Below are 25,416 nucleotides of genomic sequence, written 5' to 3' on the forward strand. Positions count from 1 at the left end.
GTCGCATCGGCCCCCTAAACAGAAGGCTGCTCATAAATGAAAGAGACGTGACAGCAAGAACACAAACCCAGTGTGGAGTCTAAACACTCTTTAGTCAAATGTCAGGCAACAGCTTAGACTTCTGAGTTTTCTGAGTGTGATTTGAGTACGCCAGCCTGGCCTGCCACCCACGTTTTTGGCAAGCACTGAGGTCCACAACTGATTCTGCCCCCTCAGCTCCTGTGCAGGCATCCTGCCGGACTTCGGCAAGAGGCGAAAAGTGACATCATCACTGCTGTTATCAGATGGAACGAGATCTACATGTAAGGGCCCTGGATTTGGGCTGCCCAGGTATGAATGGAGGAGGGGCAGAAATCTCACCAAGAGTCTTTTCTTCATAACTGAGTCCACCTTACCCCAAGGAGGTGCTCGGTGAATATTTGTGGATATGACCCACTGACCTTGGAAATCAACTTTCCACTCATTCTAAAGATAGCTCTTTTATTCTCCTGGTGACTAATGATCTGATTCCTTCTTTCCCCCGCCCCCTGGAATGCCTACCGTTCACAAAGGGTCTGCATGCTCTGCTGCCAGACACACTTCATTTGGCAAAACTTATGACATGAGCTCATAATGTCAACTCAGGAGGTGAAAGATGCATTTATCTAAGGTATCTGTTGCCTAGGCTCCCTGCTGAGGGTGCTTTCCCACTTTGCGATAAATGTCTCCCTTTTTTATTTTGAGGATTCTCATTGCCAGTATCAGTTTGTACCAAGTTGTGCACACTTTCTCCGAGTGCAGTCTTTGTTCCCATCTTTCCATCATTTCCATGACGAAGACTCCAGCGTCCGTATCTCTAGGCCAAAACTCTGCTATTCTTCATTAATTTTATAAGAGCCATCTTTAGAAATTCATCACGGCCACGTGCCACATGTATTCACTTAATATTTTTTCTTTAAATTGATTCCATCTGTCTATCTAAATGTTTTATAAGAAGCTTTATATCACTAGCACATAAATAGAAAATGCAGTATTACTTATTATAACTGGCAACTGTTTAGATGCCCAAGGCAGCTGGTGATCACCAAGTCCTGTTAATCTGAGTTCAAAAACTACCTAAATCTCGTCACATTTCTGTTCTCCCACTGCCACAGAGCTCGATTTTGCAACAGCCGCCTTCTCTGTTTTCCCTTTCAGGTATTCGCCAGCTACACCAAACTGTTTGTGTCATAATTCATTAGCCTAGGGTGCATGTTTTTCCACATTTTGGTCTCTCTGAAGTCAAGATGTGTATCTCAATTGATGATAAATCAAGGGTCACTTGACTGCCTTTTTTTCCTTCTCAGTGGTACATAGGAAAATGGAATCTCACAATCAATGCATCTAAAATTTGACGGCATGTGATGGTTCCCCACGCACACTCTGTGCGTGTCCTTCCCGTGCTCTGGGCTCGTGCTTCCTCTGCCCAGGATGCTCCTCCCACCTCGTGTGTTTCATGACTTCTCGTCTTGTAAGACGTGTTGAGTCTTGTAAGGCTCAGCTCAGGAGCTTCCTTGTTCAAGACGCTCTCTCAGACCACCTCTCCCCCGTCTGGCTCAGGCATATCCTTCTCTGAGTTCCTGTAATATTTGGCACATATCTCTATTATTGTATTTCCACATTTTATTATAAACGTCTAGGTAGGAGTCTCCTCACTCACCGGAAGTTTCTCTTTATAGGTGGTGGCTGTGTCACGGGCAGCACGGCAAGCTGATTAACGGCACGTACCGGGCTCTGCAGTGTCGAGTGGTTAACACTTTTGTGCCTCTCTTCCTTTATCTGAAAAATGGGGACCCTATTATGTGCTTGTCTCACAGGGTTACTGGGGGAATCAAATGAGTTAATGCACGCAGAGAACTTGCAGAAATGTCTGGTACATAACCATCACTGAATAAGCATTAGTTCTTAATGTTAATCTTTCTATCCACAATTCCGGCATAAAACTAAACTAGAAAGAAAGAATTAGAATGAAAACTATTTTTCAAGCTTTATTTTAGGAAAATAAAACTTGCTGCTTTCTGGCCAGAAAGTTACCTTGTCCATGGACCTGGTGGTTCCTCTACCTGGCCCAAATAAAATGTATCTTTTTTAAGGACAGAAGATCATGGTACTAATTTATCTGTTAAAGCTCTTTAAGGTCACAGAATCATGTTAAGTGTTCAGTGAAAAGCTAACTTAAAAATCACAGTCCTTATCTTCACAATTTTTTACATTCTATAAAGTTACACTCATTTAAGATTTGGATAAATGAAAATAAATATCATAAGGCATAAAGGAAAGCAAATTTGTCTGCGAGCCAATGCCATTTGCAATAATGTTTGTGCCCTGTGTGTTTTCAAAGAGGCTGCATGAGGCTAATTAGAAAAACAAAAACAAAGGAAAATTCAGGACACCTTTCCCTTTAAACTTTCAGTTGTTCGACAAGCTTCGTCTGAACCTTGCTGTCTGGTACAGAGACAGGACAATTCTTTCATATATCATGAGCTACAGGAAAAAATAAGCTATAGAAAAAACTAGTATGGCTCATTGAGGAATAGTTTACAAAGGTCACCTTTTAATTTAACTTTTGAAATGGAGCATGTAATTCTAGTCACCAAATACTAACACAGTGTACATTTGGTCTGTGTTCAATGCCAGCCCATAAGAAAGACAGAGGGACGGGACAGAGTCTAGGAGAGATGGTTTCCACACAAGAACATCCCTCTCACGTCCTCTCCAGATGTCGAGGCTAGGTCAGCCTTTCAGAGCGGCATGGTGTTTTCATATTCCTAGGAATATCTCAATATTCTAGTTTTTTATCGTTTTCCCAAGCACAGATAAATTCAGGTCGAGGGTCAAAGGTGGCCTTCAAACTAGATTTTTCCTAGCCTTGTGCTTGGAATGAATCAACAACTAAAGTAAACCCCATCTAAACAGTTGTTTTAAGTTAATTTTTCAATACCCTTAATTTTAAGTACTCTTAAACATCCTGTAATTAGCAGCAAGGAAGCACAGCGGTGGCATGTTCTAGGCATTTAACAATATTTGCTGTTGATTTAAGGCATCCATAGTACCCTGCTCAAGAACAGGTCCCAGAAGTTGAACTTGAGAGCACTGATCGTGGACCCAAACCCTAGCAGCAGCTGCAGGAGTGGGGCAGCTCGTGGGGAGGGAGCAATCTTCCGCCTGGGATTGATTACGTTGGCATCATACAGACACAAACCCCTCAAGTCACTCACTCTTCACTGTAGGGAAAATCATGTGCTTTGGAGAATTGTCAATGCGGTAACAGAAAAAAAAAATAAAAAAGAAAAAAACAGGATTTGTCATTACCCACATGTTGCTCCAACCTCTAAGAATGAAGAATATATTCTTGTATATATATTGGTGTGTTTGGGGGAAGATGTATAGAGTGACTTCATTTTTGGGTCCTATAATGAGTTTTATTTCTTTGCAACATCGAATTAGTCTTGACCGTCTTGGGCGCTGGGCAGTTAATTCTGCACTCTCCTCCGTTTCACACCCTCTGCTGTGACGTCTTGATAAAATAACCTTGAGCCTAGTTCGGTTTTTGATCACGTTTCCTGTAACAGCTATTTCAAACCTTTTTCACGTTCCTCTACCTTGTCTCCTCCGCTCTCACGCTCAGCGGTCTACATTCCCTCTTGCCTCGCAGAGGCATCGGAAGCTCTCAGAAAGAACAGCCTTCACTTTCTGCGGTGCCTGGCATTTAGGCCGAACCTCCACCACTGTCCCGCGCGGCGATACCAGCTTAGCGATGTGCTCTGTACCCACACCCTGGATCAAAGCCATCCTGCCTTCTCTCTGGTGGCTCCCCTCAGTTTTCTTAATGGTCAGTGTTTTATTTTCTCACCTCCAAATCTCTGAAACTTTTTTTCTTTTCCTTCCAAACACCCCCTCTGAGTTTTTCTCAGTTATCCACATGGCTTAAATGTTTAAGCTTTCAAAATGCTCTCCCCCAGCTCACATCTTTTCAGAGCTTCAAATCCATATACCCAGTGGCCTGTAATGAGCCTCTCCATTTGGAAGCCTTTTCCAAATCAGAATGTCTGAACTAAACCCGAGTCTACCCTTCCCCTCATGTTGCCAGTCTCAGTGAACGGTATCGCCATCCCTGAAGCTGCCCGAGCCTGAATCCTAAACCTTATCTTCGGTCTTTCTCCTTCCTTCATCTCCAAAAATGCCTTGTCCAGCTTCCAAATGCATCTTGGCTCTATTAACCTCTCTGTATCTTCAATGTTAATATCCTGGTTCAAGGCAAAAATCATCTTTCACGAGGAGTAGAGTTAAAGAAAAGTTATTCCCTGGACACTTGTTGGAAATCGGAATCATAAGGCATATTTTATTCAGGCTACTGCAGTGGGGAAGACAGACTGAGCTCAACTCTGGCCTGTGCAGAGGTGACTGGACGCTTTGGGGGGGGAATGAGGGGGGAGGGGGAGGAGAGAGCGGGAGGTTGAGCAAAGTCATGGAGGTGGAAAGTTGCAAAAGGTGAGGAGAGGGGTTGGTCGACAGGATCAGGCCATCTGTGTGTGCTAGCCAGTGCCTGTTGGGGAAGGATTCTACCCACCCACAGAGACAGGGAGACAGGGCTCTATTCTTCTTGATGAGTCATTTCAAAGGATGGCTCCCAAGTCCTTGATAAAGACATTTCTGGGTCACAGAAGATACAACTCAAAGAAACAAAGAAAGAATTTGCAATTGCAAGTTTTCTAAAGTAAATGCTCTAAGGAAAGGGAAGTCAGGGACCTATAGTCAGGTTTTGGCGGAAACAAACTACATTCTTTTGGCCCTCTTGAGCTACTCAGGCATGCATCTGTGGGGTTTGGGGTCATCACCCCAGGGGCATAGACTTCAGCTGAAGAAAACTATGCTAGTGTTTGTCCAAGTATCTCAGTGGGGATGGCTGGAGCACGGACCAGTTGTTTGTACTGGAAGTTGTAGTCCTTACAGGCCAAGGTTGAGGCCTAGTTGAGAAGAGGACTCAGAGGAAGCTGACTAGAGCTTGGTCAAGGAGAGAGCCTTTGTTTTTCTAACACAAACCATCCATGGTAGATCACCTGAAATATGGCTCCCAACAACTCCTCCTCTCCATGTACCGGCATGCCACTCCTCCCAAAAGAGGTGGAGTTGACTTTCTTCTCCTTGACTCTTGCCTGGTACCTTATTTTGATCAGTAGAATGTAACAGAAATCCCTGTCGCTTAGGAACGCTTTCAACCTCTTGGAACCTTGAGTCATGACTTACGTAGTCTGACTGTCCCACTGCAGAGAAAGGCCCAGCCAGCCCAGCTCAAACTCCAGACACAGGAGCGAAGACAACCTGGATGCTCCAACCTCAGCCAAACTCCCAGTGGGATGGAGCCTTGTTAAGACTCCAGTTTATGCCTGGTGAATGACAGATGGGCCATTGTCCAAACTGCAGAATCATAAACAGACAAGTGGTGGTGGTTGTTTTAAATCACAAAATTTGAGGGTGGCTTGTTTCATCTCTGAACACAAACCCACTCGTACATCTCTGCCACACACCCCTTGTTTTTTCTTCACTTTTCCTGAGACATCCACAGCAATCACTGGACAATATTATACTTTTCCATTATAATGCTTTATTAACTCGAATTTTTTAAAGAAAAATGCTTAACTTTGATTGTTTAATTCCAGTTATAGGGAATATTGATGATTTTTCTTACCCTAATACTTACACTCAGATCTACTTCCTTTACATTTTCATTTTTAAGTTTATAAACAGCACATTTATCTCCACTGTGGGCTGTTTCACTTAGGTTGATGTGATTAGCGAGAGGGGTCACATGAGGCCACTCTCATGGTTTCTGATGTACCTTCTCAATGCCAGTAGTCACACCACACAATCACAATGAAACCTGTGACAAAAGGGGATAATTTTTCCTGTTTCTCTGGTGAACCACGAGATATTTAAGATTATCAATGAACACAATGTGTACTTCTAGCCTGTATATTGGTAGACACAGGAGCGAGAATTGAAGGTTTTGTGCCGGCCGGCGTGGGCCCATGGGCAGGGCTTGCACAGGTGTACTGTTGTGGAGAAGCACACCCGGGGGTTGGGAGGACACTTCCCAGACCACAGAAGGGACAAAGGCCTCAATGCAAAAAAATCAGAGCTGATAGTTGCCCTTGTGTTTTCCTCATATTGTCTTTATCAGGCCTCTGCGGGGTCTGTGAAAGGAGATGCCACAGAGGGCTCTGTGGGAAACTTCCCACCAGGCTCCGCAAGGAGTCAGGAGGGTGGGTAGAGAGCGAGGAGAATGGCTGGACACTGATGGGACCTAGGGAGAGGGTTATTAAGAGGAATGGCCACGAGAAAGCTGCTGAACACCTGCCAGCAGCCACGGACGCCCGGATGAGGACAGGAACAGCACCAGCCTCTGTGGATGCGGTGTCGTGCGAGGGAGGCCTCGGGTGTCCACTCCCGTGAGCCTTCCACAGGGGAAAGTGGCTTCTCGGCCCCTGCTGCCCTCCCTGCCTACAGAAGGATGAGATAGACTTGCCGGTCAGCCTGGCTCTGTTGGGATTCCAGAAGCCCATGAAGCTCTGCTGGAACCTGCTGGTGCTAGTGATGCTGAACGCTGACCTGGACTTGAGCTGGGTGCAAGGCAGGGAACCTGGGTGGGCACTGGTTTTGTACTGCTCTGGAGAGTAAATACCACTTTTGCTGATCAGGAAGACTCAAAAGGAGATGAAGGAAGCACCCAGAAATTTGCCTCCTGCTAAGTCAAAGCCTTTCCCTGTCATGGGAGTGCAGTTAATGCAAGCACAGGGTCTAGACTGGGGGGTGGGGAAACTTTTCATGTTAGAAGGCTACATTAACTTAGCTGTAATGAAATAAGGCCACATTCAAGAAACTTCAATTAGACATACTTAAAAATGTACATTATATTGTAAACTTCTAACTATCATGTACTTAATAATTTCAAAAAATAAAAACTGTTTGTTAATTTTAAAATTAATTAACCTTTTAGTGACTTTGTTGTGTCTTCTTTTTGTTGGAAAGCATTTGAATATTTGGTTGCAGCATGGAGGTCCTCACTTTCAGTTGATCCTATAGATGGGTACCGGTCATTTGTGACCTTAAGGGTATCTTGATTTGAGTTGGGAAGGAGATGTAGATTCACAGCAATAAGTAGTTGAAAAGCAAGAAAGCATTTTTAGGGCTTGTTGCTGAAGGTAGGTGTATTCTATTGCATTTTTCCATATTTCAATTGCATCTTCCTAGCATCAAACAATGACTTTAAAATGTCATCTACTGAGAGCTCAACCAATTCCATCTGTAGGTGCCTTGGTGATATCAACTAGGTGAGGCTGAAATGCTAATTTGAGTCATGTCATGACTCTCAAAGTCAGTGAGTCTTTCATTGTATTCCCCAATTAATAGGTCTATAACAGCTGCGTATGCTTCAAATGATTCGCATATATCAACCTGGTCATCAGTGACCTTTGCAAACTGGGGAAAATGTTCATCCAAAATTTCATTTTGAAGAAGAATTGTTTTGAAAAAAGATAGCATTTTTCAAAATGTTTGGATTTTTTGTCACATATCATATATAGACTTAGTTTTAGCTTGCAAATAAATATTCAAGTTGTTTTGATTTGACATGATATCACACAGAAATGCTGCATTCCTATACAAATCTTCTTTCAATAATTCACATGACTGATTCTGTTCTTCAAAAAATTTAATTATCTGTTCTCACAGAGATAAAATTTTGGTTAACACCTGTCCCTGTGATAGCCAAAACACTTTAGAATGATACAGCAAATCCACATTGAATACATCATCTTTCAATTTAGCCTGTTACGAAACTGACCATACTATGTTGCATTTGCAGGAATATAGTTAACGATCCTTATCACTTGTTGCAAAGTGTCACTAAAAATAGTAGTTAGCACAGATATTTTCCTGATGAAAATATGAAAAGAAATGAGAGCTACTGGATCTGTTAATACTTTTTTAATCTGTGTAATAAACCCTTCATGTTTTCCCGTCATGGAAGGAGCAGCATCTGTACATACACTCACTAAATTTACCAGATTCAGTCCAACTTCACAACATTTATCTTGAAAATTTTGAACATATCTATTCCCCATGTTTTGTTTGCAAGAATACCCAAAGTGAGTAACAATTTGTAGCAAAGAAAATCTCCTATTATGACCCGAATGAAGTATAAAATCTGTACAGAGTTGGTAGTATCAGTTGATTCATCCAAAGTGATTGAATAATATGTATTTTCTTTTTGAAGTATTGCATGAGTTGTTCTGTTAAGTTGAAGACTAATTCATGCTGCTGATCCGTTAAGGTTCTCCTTGAAAGAGGCAGTTGTTTGCACTTTGAAACGTTATCAGAGACTAAGTATCCTACAACTTTGACAGTGCATTCTTTCACAATTTCTACATCACTGAATGGCTTCCCTTTTTCACCAAGTATATAAGCTATTTTATAAGTTCCTTCAGTGGCATTATTTCCAGGTCTTATTGCTGCTTGAAAGAATTGTCTTTGTTTTTGCTTTTCATCTTTTAATTTCTGCAATACAACTTTTCACAACTTTCCCTCTAATTTAAAATATCTGTGGTCATCGCGAGTGCTATAATTTTGATGAGCACTGAATTTCTTTAAGGTTGATATTGTAGTATCACAAACCAAGCAAATCATCTTACCTTTAGCAGAAACATGACAATATTCCCAATCCTCATCAAAAAATCTGTTTTCTTCCTTCAGCATTCTCTTGGTCTTCTTTGACATCATGGGCTGTTAAGCAGACAGAATTAAAAAATACTATCAAACTGTGCAAGTATTCACAAATTCCACTTCAAACAGAAACACAGTGCACCAGCATCGAAAGCTGATAACAGACTGGTGTACTTGACCCCCATGAACTCTTGCCAACCAGCTTCCTGCAGTAGTGGTACCAGTCAGGTGGGAAAAGTTAGAACTAAATCATGAGCATGGCAGCCATCGATTTAGCCCTTATGGCTACTAGTGTTCTAATTGTGCCAGTCAATCTGGGAGGATTATTTCATTGAAACTTATTTTATTCTTTGGTATTTTAAATATATGCATTTTAAAATAAAATAAAAATATAAAAGATGAACAAAATATATTAATTAAAATAAAAGGATTTGTTCCATACGTTCCCCACCCTGATCTAGACTCTGCCATTACAAAAGGATTCAGACCACATTCTTCTCTTGTTTTCCAGGGAAGCTTGACAGAAAACAGCTGTTTTCATTGTGGTTTAACCCCAATTTCCACAGCCCTGTCATTTGGTTTGTTAGAACACTCCCCTCTTCCTCCTCTGTCTGAATTAACCAAGAAAGCAGAGAGAATGTACTAGAATGTAGATTCTTTTCTGTGTGCTGTGATTTGTGGGGCCCTGGAGGGACTTCTTTGAGGAGGGGATGATGTCCAATTATGGCTTGAACAGGAATTCAAATATTTGTTCCCTTCCCGTTCACCAAATCCCTTTGAGGTTTTCCTGGTCAGCTTTGTGTAGACATTTGCACAATCTAGAGTTTTCATTTCTGGACATCCTGGTTTTTGAGAACGACCAGTCTAGTGACTGCAGCGTAGTGGTAATGGTGTTTAGGCTACATGGATAGAGTCCACAGTCATGGCCAAGAACTCTCCTCCCCTCTCCCTAGAAAGGCTGCCTTGATTATAGGGAGTTAGTCTGCAAATCCAAGATTTCTTTTTCATTTGTCGTTTATTTAAATTGTGCATGCGTTTTTCAGCATCTAACAAAAATGATTACCCTTCTTGATGATTACTGCACCTTTTCTAGGCTATAGAAGTAGGCTTTTAACTGGTTTTTCTGTCACTCCCTTTGAGTTTACATTCTTTCCCCCACAACAGATTTTTTTCAAATGCAGAACAGAGCACGTTTATCCTCTGCTTGATTGCATTTGTCACTCACAGGATAGAATTTAATGCTCTGAGCATAGGACACAAAACTCTTCACCACGGGTTGGCGAACTTTTTCTACAGAGGGCCAGGGAATAAATATTGTAAGCTTTGTCAGCCAAAAAAAAAAAAACAAAATCTGAGCAACTGTTCTTATAGAAAGGCTAATAGTCTTTTCTATATTTTACATTTTAAAATGTAAGAAATTGTCCTTAGCTGGAAGGCTGTACGGAAACAGGCAGAGGACTGGCTTTGGTCCACGGGCCAGAGTTTGCCTATCTCGTCTGTCTCATCTCTGTTCTCTGCCTTCACTTTTGGCCGCTCTCCTGCTCTCTGCACTTCCCTCGGAACTTCCACCAACTCCAGGCTGTTTCATGTCCTTCCCTCTGATTCCAGCTGAGGATACTTGTCTTCACCCTGCGACACACAGACCCCACGGCGCAGTCTCAGTGAGGCAGGGCAGTTTTTCACAAGTGCTACCGCCCTCTGAGTGATTCCTCTGCACCCTATGTGACGTTCTAACATCGCCCTCGTCACACTTACTGCAAGTTTATTGGCTTGTTTATCTTGTATGTGAAATTCCAAAATCCTTGGGAGCAGAGATAGATTCTGCACTACCTTTGAATCCCCCAGACACAGCCACGCGCCTGGCATATTGCAAGCAGTCCACAAAGACCGAGTTGACCTGGCTTTTGTTGTCTGTAAGGAAAATGGGAACCTAAGACTGACAGAAAAAATTTAGGAGGACAAGTAAAATCTAGAGAGCTGGTGCGTTTGTTTTTTTCTTGCATGTATTTCCTTCCCCCACCTCCTAAATTTTCCCCTAAAACAAACACATTCCTGTGGAAGCTCCATAGCATAAACAGATCCATTCACAGGATGCTGTCTGGGTACCGTATCCAACTTAAGGTCAAGGTTAAGGCTTGGTTCCAGTTTCACTGAGTTTGGGTACTCAAAAGAAGTTCTGATTTGATCTGAATTTAGTTTTGTACCTCTTTGTTTTTAATGTAAAATATGCCTGAGCAAATAAGGAAAAAGTCAACTCCTCAACCAGAAAAAAATACAAATGAAGCAGCGCAAGGAATTTGAAAATTAATTGACTATTTTTTTGAGCAGTTTTATGTTTACGGAAGAATTAGTATATTATTTTGCAGCTATCCATGGGGCCAACATTTTATGTTTTCAAGTTTGATAATTTTCTGTGTTGGCAAAAGTTGGTAAAAGTATGAGTAAATAAGAACCCTTGGAATCTAATTTAGCAATGTGCATCAAAAGTTCTAAAAGTTTTCTCTCTAAGTGAACAATTCTATCTCTGAGAAATTTTACTTAGAAAAGTATCAAAGATATTTAGTAAGTTTCATCTTTGAGATTGCTCTCCACAGCACTGTTTATAATAGTGACAGTTCGTACCACAAAAATACATCAATATGTTGAAACATTAGGCAGCCCCATCAAAAGTATGTAGTAAAATATTTAATAAATTGAGGACATGCTCATAACATGTCATTATGTTTTTAGAAAGCAAGTTATAAAGCAGAGTAAATTTATTTTGTAAAAACTAATTACTATCACTATTCCAAGACAGGAGAGAGAGTCATGAATGAGTGGCTCTCTAAGGGAAGTGTCAAAAGTGTTCTGTCGCTCAGGTTATGCTAAGGGACTGTCCTTGTCCACACGTGGTCCTGTTTGCTCCCGGAATGTGACTTTGAGTTCCACCCTCCCTCGCAGCCCGTTTCCCGACAGCCAGAGGGATCTTGCTAAAAACTTAAATCAGATCATGTCACCTTCCTGCTTCCAATTAGACTTAGAATAAAATCCAGACTCCTTCACATGACCTAAAATGACCTCCCAGTTCTGGCTCCTGCCTTCCTGTCGTCTCACACACCTCCCCGCTTCCTGGATGCGGGAACGCCAGCTTGCACTCTGTCCCTGCCCAACGGCCGGTCGTGCCTAGTGCTGGGAATGCTCTCCGCTTGCGTGGCGAGCTCCCTTTAGCCCTTCAGCTCTTAGCTCAGATGTCACGCACTCGAAGAGGCCTTGCCGCCTTCCCAGTTGCTCTCTGTCCCATCATCCTAGCTGGTGCCTTCTCGGCACGGACGACTCGTTCCCTCAGTGCTCACTCGCATGCTGCCTGTCTCTCCAGAGGGTCGCTTCCATGGCGCAAGCTCCGCGTCTGTCTTGTCCTCTGCGGGATCCTGGGTGTTTCGTACGCCTGGCACATAGAAGCGGCTCCATCAGCTTTTGTCAAATGAATGGGCAAACCGGGCAAATCCTTTGCTGTGTTCTTTGAAGCTCTGGAAAAAGGAAACAGAGGCTCAAGGAATTCTTTTGGAATCCAGAATTTTAAGTTCACGGAGGCAGAGTTCTGAATAAAGCGGTGTCTGCGTAGATGTTCCTGCTGGCCTCTGACCCACTCTGGTGACACGCACAAACTTCTTCCCCCTGCTCGTCCGGTCTCAATGGTTTCTCTGCCTCTTTTCTCCTCCTCTGAATCCTGCCGAGCTCTAACAGCCTGGCTGTAGTTCTACCTTACGGTGCTGTGCACACAGTACCTCCACATAAACGCGTTTACTTCCTTGGATTGTCCCCTGGTACACACCAGTGCGGATGAAACGAATGTCGTCTTGTGGAAAATATTACATCTGAAGGAAGAAGCCTGGCTTTGAGTCCCACCACTTGGCCACTTTCTGAGTAAACTTGAGCAAATCATTTAATTTCCTGGGCTCGTTTGTTCAGAAGAACATTGTTTATTGTGAGATCTAAAGGCAATGGCAGGAAAAAGTACCTTACAAAGCACCCGACACATGACAGATACTTCATAGGGGAGCAATTCATTCATCTCAGTCTTTTCTCGGCTGGAGAAAAGCAGCGGAGTCATTTAAGGGGCTCCGTCTGTTACACAATCTCAGTGTCTCTGCTTCCGTGGGAAGCCCATTGAGTGTCTGCGAAAAGGAACAGCTCGTCCCTCACTGTAACCACTTACTGGCCGAGATGCCAGAAGAAGGTGTCAACAACGGAGGCTCTTCACGTTTACAGAGCAGCTTTCCATCAGGAGTCCAGGACTCCATAAGACACAGGAACAGCGACGTCACTGCACTGCGGGGCTGGGATGCAAATGGCAGTGAGTGTAACACACTCAGGCTCTTTATAAACAGTTTGGTAACTCGTGCTGTTGATAGCTTGGTTTCCAGCGACCTTTATTATATTTCTGCGCGGGTTTGCGGATGCTAAAAAAGAGGGGTGCATTCTGGATTTATTTATTGGTAGATCTGTTTGCTCCTGGTTTCTTCTCCTCTTAAATATTTGTTGTCCTGGAACATGGGAAACAGCCTGATATAGTAGGAGGAGTAACGAATGTAGAGGAAGAAGGATTCGTGTCCAAATTGGGCTACAGGCTGGGTGCTGCAGGCAGGCTTGTTGGCTGCTCTCTGATTCCGTGCCACGCCTGCTGTAGTGAACATCCACACTCATCTCACATTGCTCTCAGAGACGTGAAACGTTAAGAATGGGGTACCTTGAACTTGAGGCCACTCCTGGAGTCTTATATGACTCCTAAAGGACAGAGAGCTGATAACTAGGATTCAAAAACAGGAAGTGAGTGTGGTGTTGAACGGCTCACATCAGAGAGCCAATAATTAGGTTGGTCTTCCTGAGTAAGGAGTGCACTGTTAGAACTAAGTGCAGAAAAAGATAGTAGAGGAATTCACATTTTTAACATCAGCTTAATATTCTACTGACCTTCCTCTGAGGAATAGAAATACCACTATGGGGACTCAATTGCTAAAAAACATCTCCACAAGGGCATTTAGTTTTGGTTTTTAAGCCAGTCACCAAATGGGGACCCAGTTGATCGCATCTGACCATGTAGTTCACATTCAAACTGAAGGGCTCTCCTCCGAACCACTCTGGCACACAGCATACCCCTGGGACGCTTAAAAGGCACCTTGATGTAAACTTTCCCAGACTTTTGCAATGTAGAGATGTAAGCACTATTTGAAGAGGGACTCCCATGACATTAACAGCCAGCCTATGGTGTGATGCAAACAAAAAATAAGATGGGCTTGTGTTGCTTATCCAAATGAGAACGTGGGTGGCAGTGGGGGTGACTGTGATACCCCATAAGATACCCCATAAGAAAACTCTTTTTCAGGAGTAAGGCAGCAACCTTGAGGGCTTGAGCATCACCTTGTTTTTAACGGGTCCATAGGTACTCGCAGCCGTGTAGACCCACTGAACACACAGAGTGATGGTAACCTGCATTGTGGATTTCATTTCCACTGTGATTCTTTGAGGTTCTTTATTTCTGGTGTATCCTCAATTTGCATAATTAACTTCATGGGAATAAAATAGGAAGGCGTCCAGACCCTGGCATGGCAGTTACTATTTTTTGCTTACCCAGCAGCCTTCTTCCCTGCCCACCTCCCACGCCCACTTCCCCATGTACTCCCCTTTTCTTTCTCTCCAGTTATGTTTTAGACTTTGCTTTCCCATGTGGGTAGGGAGTGAATCACAATTGGTCTGACCTACCTATGGCAATTCCATCCTCTGTGCCGGGGATTAGCTCAGGCACGGGGAAGGATATAAAGTCCAAGGTCTTCAAAGAAGCTCTGGTAAAGGTTTTTCTATCTACCAAATAGAAATGCACAGGAGAAATACTCTATTTATTCACTGGACATCTTGAGTCTGCGTATGATGCCTGGCAGTGCTGCAGCCATGTTGTGCTCATGAGGGGTGGCAGTCCCAAGAGGCTGGAATGGCAGAGCGGAAATGTAGGAAGCACATAGAACATAGCTGTGCCACTGGATTAAAATTCTCCAGGCTGCCCTGAGCCCAGAATTCCTGCTATGTGAGAGAATAAAGCCCTTATTTCTTATGCTACTTTTGTTTGGGTGTTGGTTATTGATAGTTCAAAGCATCCTGATACCTCTAACCTTATGCCTTATGAAGGAAAAAGGTAGGAACAGAAATTATTTCTTTGACATAGATAAAGCTTCAAAACCACAGAGTATATATTTCCAACATGAATAGGGTAGAAATACCATTCTCCCAGCCACGCTCGTGCTGGTCTGTCTTTCTTGGTTTTGGCTGGAGAGAGGCTGTAAGAGGCAGTTGGAGCCCTGAGGTCTGGCATCAGAGCTTGAGTCTGAATTGTGGTTCCACCACTTACTGGCTAAGTGTGTCTGTGGTCAGGTTACTTCACTATGAGCCATAGTTTCCTTATCTCTAAGGTGGGGATAATAATACCCTTGGAGTCGTTTGGAGGATTAAATGAGACAATGCGTGAGAAGCACTTAGCATAGTGCCTGGGATGTGGAAGAGCACGACAAATGCAGTATCATCACCGTTTTCATCAGCTCCTAGTGCTGTGATGGCTTTCCAATCAGCAGCATGTCTCGCACGCTCACCCTTGGCTTCCACGCCCTGTCACTCCTTCTGCTGGCTCCTCTGGCCTGGTGTTTCCCACACCAGCCACTGCCTGGCTCAGATCTGTCTTGTGTCTCAGACCATGTTTTCAGCCCTGGACTTGGATGGTCCAGTGCCCGTGGCCTCCTCCACAGGGCTTGTGTGTTTTTCCCATGTGGGTTTGAATGACAGCTGGTCTGAGCGAAGCAGAAGACACTCTACATGAGTAAGGGGACCCCAGTTAATGACCCTGAAAAGATCACAGGGCTTATGAGGGCAGGCTCTTAAGGTGATAGCGTAATGCTGCTGACCGAGACCATTAGTGGCAGAGCAGCCAAGGGGCTGGTCATGGGGTAAGGTTCACGAGAAAACATAAGAGGTTGCCTGTATGATGACCTACAGCACATGAGAACTTGGGACCTAGAACACGTGTAGCAATGGGAAGGAGGTCAGGTTGCTGGGAAGAAAGAACTGGGCAAAGGATAAAGAATTCTTGGAAGATAAAGTTCTTAATCTCTGGCACCTTTTAGTCTGAGAAGGCAGGATGTCCATGAATGAATGAATGGATAGACGGATGAATCGTCATTTTATAGATCAGAAAACAGGTTGTGTTTAAATAAACTTGCTAGTCAAAAGCCGCACAGGTAGCATATATTGGAAATACTGATTCCTGTTCGTGTACATTTTATACCATGTTGAAAGAAAAATTGTATCTGTTTGGTGTTCTTAAGCTCTTTCAGAAGAACTGTTTGTTAGAAAAATCTGAGGATACAGACCTTGTCAGCAGACTGCAGATATTTGAATTCATAAAATAAAGGAGGCACCTCCCACCCCTAACCTTGACGCTTGCTGTTTCCGTGACATATTTTGATTTGGGGCCATTGTGTGCCCTGACCCAGGGAAGCATGTCAGCCCCTTCAGCCGCTGTGCATCTGTAAATGTAGATTAACAAGCAGATTTGACACGGTGATACCATATATGTTAATAAACTCATCAGCATATGCCAGAGCAGTGCCTGAGCTACGGAGTCGCTGATGTTTACTAATACAATTGTCAGACAGCATGACAGTGTAATGACATTGCCTGACACTTCAGTGGGAGTGACACCTTGGGACACGATAATATGAAATTTGACTGCTGAACAAAACACAGTACACAGACTTGAGCTTGAACTCTATGTGTGCTACATGTGTCCTTACCACTTTCCCATCAAACTGAAATGATCCCGTCTTCTCCCCTAGTGTATAAGTATATTCAGGAAAAGGAAATATGTTGTACAATATTTTTTGCCTCAGATCATTTCAAGTAAATGGAGCTACAAAATGAAATGTTGGAAATAGAGATGATTATATTCATTATACCTTTGTGTGTAGCCTGTTTCTTGGAAATTTATTCATATGTTATGCTTAATAAACCATAACTCAAAAGTCACCTTGCATGCAAATTTCTAAACTGGTACTGCTAATCCATTATACTTTGCATCTTGTTTTCCTGGTAGAATTTGTCACCATCCCACCCCTACGAAAGAAAGTGGATGAACAAGCACAATCCTAAAGTCTGATTGATTCCACTGGAAAGACCAGATATGTATCAAAGCGGACTTTATTTCTATTCTCCTAAAATCGACTGAGAGGCTGGTGTTCAAACTGCCTCTTCCGTTCATTTTTTTGAGGGGCCAGTGAACACTGTGAGAGGTAGGTGTTTATTTCTATCTCCCTGAAAGCGAAGTGTAAAACGACTCGCGGGACAGGCATAGCCCATGTAGGGGCACGTCCTGTCTTTTCTCAGAGTGGGTGTGTTTCCCAAAGAAACCTTATCCTGTGGAGCCTCACAACTGCCAGTTTTGAAAGCTAGCTTCATGGGCTCTCCTATCCAATTTCAGAATTAGGTGGGACTTTGAAAATCATCTAGCTCAGCACTATTATTTTCCTGAAGAATGACTGGGATACAGACAGTGTAAGTAACCTGGGCTTTTTAGGTGTGAAATGATGCCTTCTGAGCAGGTATCCTACGAGAAGTAAGCTCTGTCCATGGCCCCTGCCCCACCCCCATTTCCTGTCTGTTCCTGTCCTGGACCGTGGAAAGTAGGTGATCATAGGAGGCTTCACAATGAGTGGGTTTGAGAGTGCCTGCAGGATGGTAAGGACCTTAGGGGTGAGGGAGGCAGGCACTCCAAAGGTGCAGCCGCTTACATGATGACCCAGCTGCGGGACCCCACAGAGTGCATCTGTGGGGCAGCAACTAGACCATCTGTCCCAGAGGAAAGCGTTATAAGGAGGACAGGAGAAGAGACAGGGTCTAAAATTAAAAGTAAGCTGGGGACAGGTTGTAGATGACCTTGAGTGATTCCCCTGAACTGAACCAACCAGGTGTATCCACTGAGCAAAGGGAAGTCTTTGAAAGGTTTCTGAGTACAGGAGGACTTCAGAACTGCAGGACTTCAGGAAGATTAATGTCGTGGCATGCGGAGAATGGCTCAGGCCAAAGGACTCCTTGCCTTGATGTCGGTGCCTAAGAAGGACATTGTTCTCGGTCCGGCGCCCCTTCCTTTCTTCTGACACCAGAAGCCCTCTTCCCAGTAGGGAGCACTTTTTACACGGTGGGTGGGTGGCTGCCCACCACGGTGCCACTGTGGCCGGGCTGCACCTGCCACACATATCTGGGCAGAAGGAACCCCACCTCTGGCCGTAAATTTTAGTCCAGGAATGAACATTTGTCCCAAGTTAGGAAATCAGTCTTCTCCAGTGCTTTTCTCCCAGAACTATTAAGAAATTTTCTTCCAGCTGGAATTGCAAAACGGGTAAATTATGACTGTGGCAAACACTTTGTGCCACATGGCCAAGGGGATTTCCTGGTCTACAAGCTCAATCCAGCTCCTCACAAACTGGTATATTCTGAGCTTTAGAGGCCCAGAGCTGAGTTTAGGAGTTGAATTGCTCTGTATGAGAAAATGGGAAGAATTAATTTTTGGTTTTGCTTTTCTTAATGAATGCCTGTTAAAGCAAGCCTTCGATGGTCACGTAACAGTCTGGGGGTATTTTGAGGGAAGGAAAGACCAAGGCTGGCATCTGGGGAAACAGGAAGCAGCATGGGCGGAAGATGGGGTGGAAGGAGCCGGGGCAGAGGAGAAAAGAGAGACCAGGCAGGAGAGCACGAAGGAACGGGGACCTCACTTTAGAACGTTGCCACAGATCTGGAGACTGAGAGAGGAAACTGAATCTGAAACCAAAACAAAGCTGAGAAGGTCAGCAGCGTGGCACAAGGTTGCCACGGTACAAGAAGAGAAGCGCGTTCGCGGAGGACGCAGCTCTGGAGGAAAGAAGAGCCTGAGCTCCCGGGGACTTCTCGGAAACCGTCGGGACTTCCCACGAGTCATGAAAAGGGGGGTTCAGGCCAGTCTCTTCTAGACGTTAAGGGCACTTTAATCCTGTTTAAATCATGGAGACATGTTAGGCTTTAGCGGAAAGAGCACTAGCCTCAGGCTGAGGAGGCCTGGCTCCCACGTGGAGCTCGGGTAAGTGTCTGCAGTGAAGTTGTCTGAAACTTCTGACTCAGTTTCCTGCTGTTGGGTTGAAGGAGCCAAAATATCCCTTTTAGTTTTGAAACTCCACACTCCAGGATAACACGGAGCCATGGAATGCCTGCGTGAAACAGAAAAGAATGGGGACTGGGTGGAGACACGATTTCACGGGGGGCGGAGGGCAGTTCTGTGAAACACAGTCCCACTTGCCACGTGCCAGGCAGAGAGACGTATGGCTTATAGGTATTACGTTCTCAATAAAACGTTGGGGACTGATAGCATCCCTTTCCCAGGAAACTGAGGCACGGTGATTAAGCAACTTTCCAAGTTCACACCTGCTGAAGGTCAAAGCAGGAGTGGTCATCCTGGTGAGCAGAGTCCCAAGGCTGTTTCCTCAACTGCTGCGTCATCCTGTCACACAACGACAGGCAGTCAGATCGTCAGTGCTGGCTTCCCACATACTCTCACCGTCTATAGTGGGAGCCTCAGGACATCCCTGCATGGTGGGTAGGACAAGGACTCCTGTCCCTATTCTATGGTTGAAGAAACTGAAGGATCTTCCCAGAGGCAGATCCAGGACCCAAATCCAGACAGGGCATATAACAGGGTCACAGATCAGTGCAATAAAACCTTCCAGATGTGCTCTGAGGAACGTGCGACTCTGGTACTCTGAGTCCCTCACACCGGGGGAGTTGAGAGTGATCTATTTGACCTGAGGTTGCAAATATTACATCATTTACGCAGCAGAAACTCTTACCCATTCACTCGCTTCCCCTCCAGAATGATCCTGTGTATATAACTGAATGGAAACCAGCCAACCCTTCATAATCTTCTTTATCTTCTGCCAGCGAGGATCCCCCTTTCCGAGCGAGGAGTCCAGATTGCTTCCCGAGTCCTTGCGCCTGGATCAGTGCATTGGGAGCGGGGGCGGAGCTGACACGACGAGTGTGTTCTGGCGACTCAGACACACAGGCTCTTGGCAACGCCCAAGAATCTACACACATGCTCACACTTGCACACATGGTCACCCTGGCCAAGCCCCAGAATCTCCCAGTGTCCGCAGTGTCTGCCTGGGAGTGGGAGTACACACTTCTCCACCAAGGCCCAGCCAGGGTTTTGTACTGATGTTGAATCAGCTGTTGTCATGAGATGAAAATACCAGTCAGTTTGACACAAAGTCTTCAGCTCAAGGGCCACTTACTGACTTTGTCTGACTTCAGTGACATCCCATTCACAGCCACCCTAATCTTAGCTGTGGTTATCAGCTCCAGTTTGTGTAAATTCAGCCTTGATGAAGTCAGCGTGGATCCCCGGCCTCAACCAAGGTTTGCAGAGGAACTGCTGTAGCCAAGGGCCCACATGAAACCCTGTTGGGAATGCAGACAAAATATCATTCTCTCCCAGTCTTCATGTTTACCTTTCGAGAGGAAACCACCATCCTCATCCCAGAGCCCGCCCAGACATGCAGGCATTTCACCCAGAGCATTTCCAGCTTAGCCTCAAATCAAAAAGTAAAATTTTCCACAAATCAAAGAAAGACTTCAGTAGGCAGACCTAATTGGTTTATTAAAAGTCATGCACATTTTAAGAAACAAGGTGAAGAGCCAAACTTATCTCGATATTTTAGAGTTTTAAGGAAATTGTTATAAATATACCCAAGCAGGGAAAAAAAATCCAAACTCAAAGAAACAAAATCAGGCTGGTAGCAGAATTTTTCTCTGCTTCTAAAACTCCAGAAAAGGGTGAAAAAAGACCACAGAGTTTCTGCAAATGGTTTCAGCCCTCTGTGAAAACACAAGCACAGTGGGAAAGAAAAGGCCATAGCCTAAGGAAATTGGAGAACAGGATTCTTATTGATTACTGCAAGGAAAATGAAGCAGACACAAACATTGATAAAGTTGTTTCACACAAGGGTAAGGGTTTGCAATTCTGAAACTGTACATGTGCTGTGGTCGCACAAATACGGAAGAAAATTGTAGGTAAGGGGAATCAGGTTTCTCACTGTCAGAGAAAGAACTAGAAACAAGTAAGGAGAGAAGGCTAGAATTATCCTTTTGGTGCTGGGTAAAGGTTGGAGCTGCCAGTATGACTTTATGATTATTTAATATATGGGCAGGTAGGTGGATACGGAAATATAGAAATGTTTGTACAGTATACATAGATTAGTAGACAAACCAATATTGTATGCTGAGTGTTTCCTCATAGTGAAACCCCAGCAGCAATGAGCACATCAAGCACCCAGATCTCAGTTTTTAAATACCATTCTCCAATGAAAGGAACCGGGGCCCTCTGGAGAAATAGCTAATTCTAAGGCTGAGGCGGAGAAAATACAAGATGAGCCTGGAGAATCTTCCAGGGCCAGAAAGCTAAGTGTTAAACAAACAAACAAACAAACAAACGAAAAACCCCAAAGGATGGGGGAATGTCAAAAGAATAAACGAGTTAACCTAAAAAAGATCCCAATGGCCAAGTTGGAACAAGTTGAGCAACAGAATAAATAATGATAACATTTAATGTTGAATTATGCCGGGCGCGGTGGCTCACGCCTGTAATCCTAGCACTCTGGGAGGCTGAGGCGGGTGGATTGCTCAAGGTCAGGAGTTCGAGACCAGCCTGAGCAAGAGCGAGACCCCGTTTCTACTAAAAAATAGAAAGAAATGATCTGGACAACTAAAAATATATATAGAAAAAATTAGCCGGGCATGGTGGCGCATGCCTGTAGTCCCAGCTGCTTGGGAGGCTGAGGCAGTAGGATTGCTTGAGCCCAGGAATTTGAGGTTGCTGTGAGACAGTCTGATGCCACGGCACTCTAGCCAGGGCAACATAGTGAGACTCTGTCTCAAAAAAAAAAAAAAAAAAAAAGTTGAATTATAACACAAAGAAAAAAAGAAATATTTCACAAGTCCATAATGATATAAAAATGATTGAATGAATAAATAACAGAGGAAAGGACAAATATTTCTTGCAGAAAAATTCTAATTAATAAATGAAGAAGAATTGAGGAAATTAAAATATCACTATCAGAATACCAAAGTAATAACTGCTTCTGGCTAGATCCATTCATGTATGCTAAAATTAGTGGGTGAAACTTTAAGGATATTTTAAACAAGATATTTGCATAGCCTCAAAACTCTCCCATGGTATTTATTAATTCCTGTGGTGGTTTTAACATACGTCCACAAATTCTTTGATACTCCTCCCTCTGGGAGGTAGTTCTTAATTCCCCTCCCCTTGAATTTGAGCTGGACTTAGTGACTGCTTCCAGTGACTAGCATATAGAAAGAACAAATATTGATTTGATAGTGGAGAAACCTGACAGACACCACCTTAAGCAAATGATCAAGGTTAATATTGGCAGTGATGAGTCATGTTGACATAGCGTGCTTCCCGATGTGATGTGATGACAAGGCATGTTTTCTGTCATACTTTCCCACAAAAATTTACAACTCAGTGTAACCATGAGAAAACATGAGACAAATCTGAATTGATGGATATTCCACAAAATACCTGAACAGTACTCTTCAAAAATGACGGTCAGGAACAACAAGGAAAGATTAAGAAACTGTCACAAATTGGAGGAGAACAAGATGACATGACCAAAAAAAAAATACAATGTAGCACCCTGGATTGGATCCAGAAACAGAAAATGGCATTAGTGGAAACACTGGTGAAATCTGTGTACCAACTATGGTTACAAAAGATGTAAATATTAGGAGAAGAAGGGTGAAGGAATCCTCTGGAATCTCTTTGTATTCTACTATTAAAATTATTTCAAAACCAATAGAAATTTTAAATCGCAAGCACACTTAAATGAATTTAAAGAATTTCACTATCTGATGAATGTAAGAAATACATCCCAAACAAAATATCGCAGAGGTTAGAACACAGGTAAGTTGGCACAAAATGGAAAACAAAGTGACAACCTTGCCATTAGACAACATAAAACTTAAAATGCACGGCAAAATGCTTTAAAGGGGAAATAAATCAGTTCAGTTTGATCATAATTATCAACTGCAATAAAGATAATTGGTATGTAACTTTATCCATCAAATGAAATGTCCTCATAATATATAAAGCAAAACCCTTGTAAGTGTAGATGGCATTAACAGAAATATGAATGTTGATGATTTTAGCACACCACATTTGGTCAACTAGACATAACATGCATAATTGGATAATAAAAGAAATAAGGTTGATTTACTAGACATGTCAAACTTTTTAACCAACAAGGAATAGATATTCTTTACAAAGCCCCAGGGAGAATTTTGAAAATTGATTATAATCTACAATACAAAATCCTTCAAGGATTTCTAAAAGGAAAAGAATGTACAAGCTACCTTATGTGGTTACAGTGCAATAAACCAGAAATTAACAAAATTTAAAAGAGTAGCAACACAATCCCAAATACTTAGAAATGGAAAAAAAGAACCTAATATTGTCCTATAAATACTGTGAAAAGAGAATAATAAAAATGTCAATTACAGAACATCTCAATGAAAACAAAACCGAAAACACTACACATGAAACAACAGAATTTAGTCAAAACTATATTTAGAGGCAAATTATTGATTTAATGCTTTCCTGTCATAAAAGAATAAGAAAAACTAGATGAAATGTTCAATTTGGTAAGAAGGAATATGGGTAAGAAAACTATGAAATGCAGGAGAAAGAAAATAAATATAAAATCAAAAAATAATTAGGAAAAGGAAATAATAAAATCAATTTAAGAGCTGGTTCTTTCAAAAAATAATAAGATAGATAAAACTCTGCTTATTCTGGTCAAAGAAAAGAGAGAAAATGATAAATAAATTTGCTGGTAAGAATGAGGAAGTAACAAAAATACACAGAAAATTTTAAATTTAAAATCTAAATACAGTGAATTATATTCTGAAAAAAATAGAAATGATTAAAAGAATTGATTTAAGAAGTAGTACTAAAAATTATATTGTCATGAAATAGACTTGTTAAAAGTATGAAAATTTACTCAAGAAAAAGGCGAAAGCTTGGCCAGATCTCAAATTCAGTTATTATAATATACACACTGCACATAAATATACATATATGTTCATCAGGAAGAAAGGGGAGAGGAGAATTTAGTATCACCTCTTATTTCATCAGTGTATTTCTAGTCACTGACGGATGTGGATGATCAACATAGTTTTTCTCTTTGGGCATTAACATGATGCATTTCCCAACCGTGGACTAACCCTGTGTCCTGAGAATGCAATCTGCTCTGTTGCAGTGTTTTTGTCCTTCAGGATCATCCACGTTGCCCCACAGATCAGTAGTTCATTCGTCCTGATGGCTGGGTGGTGTTCAGCCCTGTGAGTGGAACTCCACTGCAATAGCAATTCAATTCAATTCAACTCTAAGACCACAATTTGCTACCCATTCTACAGTACGTGGACATCTGTGCCTCCCCTGCCCGCCTGGTTTTTGGTTTATACAAATAATGGCACTATAGACATTCTTATGCCAGGGATTTTCAGAATCATTACCTCTTATCCCAGGTTAGGTTTCCTGGAAGCAGAGCCTGATACACGGATTCTAGCGTCGAAAACCGATTGCAGGAGTACCCTCGGGAGAAACGGCCAAGGGAGGGTGGAAGTAGAGCAAGGATGAGACCTCAGGTCAAATCTTGCATAATTCTTGAGGCCCGAGGGCAGGCTGGCCTTCTGCACTCAATATGAGTCATCAGTTGTGCTGACCCCTTCTGATGGTGGGAGTATAACTTCTAGAATGAGGTGGCACCCACCAACTGAGGACAATTCTCCTGAGAACAGCTGTGAGGCACCAGCCACCAACACCAACAGCAGGTGGGGGATGAGTTTCTTGACCCGGTGAAATCTTTTTGTGTGCATATATTTTGACCTCTTTAGGGTAAATACCTCAGAGTCAAATTGCTCGGTCACAGAATAGATGTATGGTTAAAAAGATCAAACAAAAAGATTTAAAAGAAACGTCAATTTATTTTTTAAATTAATTTTACCATTTGTCATCCCACCAGTAAAGTGTCAGAGTTCCGGTTCCTTCACATCTTCACCAACATGTGTGGCCGACAGTCTTTTTAGTAGTAACTATTCCAGTGGGTGTGAAACAGAGCCTCGTGGAAACATTAGCTAGCATTTCTCCAATGAGGTATGATGTATGTCTTCTTTTATAAAGTTCTCTTCATGGCTTTTGCTCATTTTTTTAGTTTGATCATTGTCCTTTTATCACTAATTAATAATTAATAATTCCAGATACAAGCCTTTGTGATATAAAAGTATCATCAATATTTTTTCTTACTCTGTGTCTTTCTTCAACAGTGTCTTTAGATGTGAAGATTTAAATTTTGATGAATTCCATTTTATTAATTATTTATAATTAATGCTTCCTGAATCTTCTTCAAGGAATCTTTGCTTATCCCAAAGTCATGAAGATATTCCACTACATTTTTTACTAGAACCTTTATAGTTTTAGATTTAATGTTTTAAGCCTATAGTACTTTTTTTTTTTTTTTCAGCATATTATGGGGGTACAGATGTTTAGGTTACGTATGT

Source organism: Propithecus coquereli, unplaced genomic scaffold (genome assembly GCF_000956105.1).
Source record: "Propithecus coquereli isolate 6110/MARCELLA unplaced genomic scaffold, Pcoq_1.0 Scaffold355, whole genome shotgun sequence".
Lineage (NCBI taxonomy): Eukaryota > Metazoa > Chordata > Mammalia > Primates > Indriidae > Propithecus > Propithecus coquereli.